At 40.9% G+C, this 3,706-nt stretch overlaps 1 long non-coding RNA gene across 1 annotated transcript; it reads left to right on the top strand.

Annotated features, from left to right (window-relative positions):
* Positions 1-507: 507 nt before the first annotated feature.
* Positions 508-1,501, top strand: LOC308081553. Its single transcript, XR_013932866.1, has 3 exons — positions 508-578; positions 816-926; positions 1,315-1,501. It is a non-coding gene; the product is annotated as an uncharacterized lncRNA (long non-coding RNA).
* The last annotated feature ends 2,205 nt before the right edge of the window (positions 1,502-3,706 follow it).

The raw sequence follows: 3,706 nt of genomic DNA, 5'->3' as shown, positions 1-3,706 counted from the left end.
TTTTAATGTATTAAAAAAGTCTTAAAAATCATTAAAGTCACTTCACTGTCATCTGGGGACCCCCAAAATCATGTGGGGACCTACAGGTTGAGAACCACTGGTGTAGTTGGTTAACTAATCTTGCTCTATTGTGAATTGAGGGTGTGGAGCTGTTTCTAGCAGTCACTCTTAACTCATATCACTATTGTGAACGCACAATAAAGAACACTTGTGATCTGATTGTTTTAGTTAAGTGTATCTCTGTACTCTATTTAAAAATAAAGGCTTTCATATAACCCAAAGCCTAAGTCTGCAGATAAAATACAATGCTAATAACCATAGTAAGTGGGGCTCATGTGTGCTAAATACAACAGGTAATACAATTTTTTAAATGGGAGAAGCAGACATTTGTCAGTTTTAGTAGCCTCATCAACTGGATAAATTACCCCCAGCAGTGAGTTTCAAGTCATGCAAATGTACATTTTATGTTTTGTTTTAATTAAGCTCTTTATGTGTTTTTTTTGTCTCAGATCAATGGACAGTTTTGTGTGTCACATTGACAGAGTGGCAGCTGCTAGACCTTATTGATAGATTTAAAGGTAAGAACATGTTTTATTTTTACATTCACAGCAAGCAGATGGTCTGCATAGGTAGGAATGATTTGAAATGTCATGGAATTGACTGTATTGTATTTTAGTGCTCAATCAGTGCTTGTATTATGTTACTGAAAATGCATTTTTATTCCAATAGCTTCCATGTAATTATCCTCTTATTTTTTGCTCTTCTCCGTGGGTTTAAATAAAGATGTCCTTGTATTTTGTGTTTTTGTCTTTCAGACGAGGGAATTGACGAGGAGAGTTTTCTTCTTTTAGACGAGAGGACCATCAGCCAATTGATCCCAAAAGCTGGCCCCCAGGCTCAAGTTCCTCAAAAGATTTAGAAGACTTGTAAGTATAGTTAGATCACTGCAGATGTGAGAGGCTACACCCCCCCCCACACACACACACACACACACACACACACACACACACACACACACACACACACACACACACACACACACACACACACACACACACACACACACACACACACACACACACACACACACACACACATTCAATGTAAACTATACTTTACACAGGTCTCTGAATTTATCAAAACTTTGGCAGTGAGAATGTCATCTTTCTGGTGCACATCTCTCACACCATGCATACTGTGTGTCTTCTGAGTCCGCTAGTGTGGTGTGGCACACTAACTTACATTACTGATGCTCATCCGGCAATTCTAGGTGGCTGTCACTGTTTCTTACATTAACCTGGGTTTTCTGTTTAGATTGAACCTGCTGTGCCACCTACAAGTCCTGATGTCCAACCAACTACCACACCTCCACCCCTCATGGAGGAAGGAATGGCAACTGCCACAAGTCCACCCTCCATGGAGGACTCAGCGGCACCTGTCGTACCAGTGACGATACCACAAACACTATATATAATTCCACAATTTGTAAGCTCCACTTTTTAAGACTTGGGTTTCACTTTTTCCTTAAATCAACACTAAAGAGTAATAAACAATATCTGCAATGTTGTCCCTCCTTGCAATTTTCTCTATATCTGCCAGATTCTCACAGGCTCTGTGAAGGCAAGCTGATCCTGGGGAGCCTTGATGAGAATGTGATCATCCCTTCGCAAAGAAGGTGCCTCGTCCGTATTTTGGTGTCTCGCCTCATGGAGAAGTTTGGAAAGAGGTAATTAAAACGTTTTTTTTATTTTTTTGCTTGAATGCTATGTTAGTTTGAAAAGGTTATATGAATCTTCTTTTAGGCGAAAAGATAAGACTCTGGACACTACTTTCAAGTCTGACATTTACAGTACCTAGACCACCAACACAAACATGCACAACACATTATACCAAAACACATGCACGTTCAGTAGTGCTTTTAATGTATTAGGATCCCTATTAGCTGCAGAATATGCTACAGCCATTATACTGGGGTGCGACACATGTTTTAGCAAATACTTAAAATCTTGTTTGACCCTGCTGGTGGTAATTTAGTTTTTCTGTGTTTGCAGTCAAATGACACCAAAAAGGCCCTGGCTACATCTTTTGATTCTTGGGTTTCCCTCCTTGAAGGACGACTCAAGCAGTGGCTTCGTAAGTATTTAACATTTTATAGAGGAATGGATGCTACTCATCTCCCAGCACAAGAGTACTGGACTTCTGTGCTGTTGTGCTGTTTTGATGCCTGGTGTCGTCAGCAGACAAACCCTGTTCTAGATGGCTCAGGCACATTTTGTAGCCATGCGGTCAAAATCAAAATGTGCCTCATCTCTATTCACCAAAACGTTCATTTCTTAACAGGAAAACCCTGGCGTCTGTTCCGGTAATCGTCTGCGATGTTGGCCAGTTTGAAGTTCTTCTGGAGCTGATCGGTGGAGGAGCAGGTGACTCTGCACTCTGGGCAGGAGAACCGGGCGCGTTGGGGCCGGATGAGTGCAGCAGAAGTTATGTCCACAGGGCAGCTGGTGGGGCTCCAGGTACAGCTCCAGACATACCGGACAGGTCAGCTCCACCCGCAGGACACTGGTGGGAGATTCTGGCAGGGCACACGCCATGGTGGGGGGGGAGGAGGGGGGAGTACAGACTGCTGATGGAGGGAGGAGGGGCTCGTATACAGACTGCTGATGATGGGGAGAGGAGGGGCTCGTATACAGACTGCTGCTGATGGGGGGATTAAAGCAAAAATAAGTTATTATTAAGTTGTTGTTAGGCTAACTGTTCCACAAACTTCAAATGCTATAGCAAATTGTTCTCAAACTTTTTCACATCAAGGACCCTCAAATTAATATGCATTTGTCTGGACCCCAACCTGAACATATTTTGTACCAGAGACCCCCCATACAAGATTTGGGTTAACATTTTTCAAATATTCCTAATATTCCACATTTGTTCAAGATTATTTATTTTTTTAAAGCAGGTGTATACTATAGGTTTAAAGTGGTTGAACTGATTTTTATGCTACTTTTACTTGTAAAGTACTTCTACATTGCAGTATTGATACATTTACTTAACTAAAAGAAATAAGGTACTTTTTCCACCACTGCACGTACACACTAAACATTTCAACATTTGCCAATGACAGAGCTTTTTCACTTCAGTCAATAAGGATATGAATTAGCAGGTAAACACCGGTTTAATTCAATCAAAGTTCTTTCCAGCGAGCCTTAACATGCACAGTAGCATCATGACTCTGTTTGAGACCTTAATTAATATAACTGTTTACACCTGTGATGATAACCCTACTTCTCATGATGCCAAAATGGCTTCTGTCGTTCTGTGAAACAGTTTTCGTCTTTGCCTCTGCATTGAACGCAACCATTGATCCACTGCCATTGTTTGAGGTCAAGCAAAACAACATGTCTCCAGACGTTGTTTACTATTATGAATGAATAACCACCACGTGAAGTCACCTTTAGTGTCAGATTGATGTTTGATGTTTTGAAGTTCATTATTATGATTATCATCATCATGCACATCACAAGCCACATGATTAGGATGAACTTAAACATATTGTTAGCACTTTCTGCCTTTTTGGCCCGTACATCTACGTAAACGTTCAGATTTCAAATATAAAGTGCTGACCCCATGGCCACAGATGTTACAATTATGTACGGATCCTCAGAAGTACCCGTATATTCCCTATTGTTCAATAAATAGCATTTTAATC

The sequence above is a fragment of the Gymnoscopelus braueri genome (genome assembly GCF_963280865.1).
Source record: "Gymnoscopelus braueri genome assembly, contig: SCAFFOLD_66, whole genome shotgun sequence".
Classification (NCBI taxonomy): domain Eukaryota; kingdom Metazoa; phylum Chordata; class Actinopteri; order Myctophiformes; family Myctophidae; genus Gymnoscopelus; species Gymnoscopelus braueri.
This window is presented reverse-complemented; position numbering and strand designations above follow the sequence as displayed.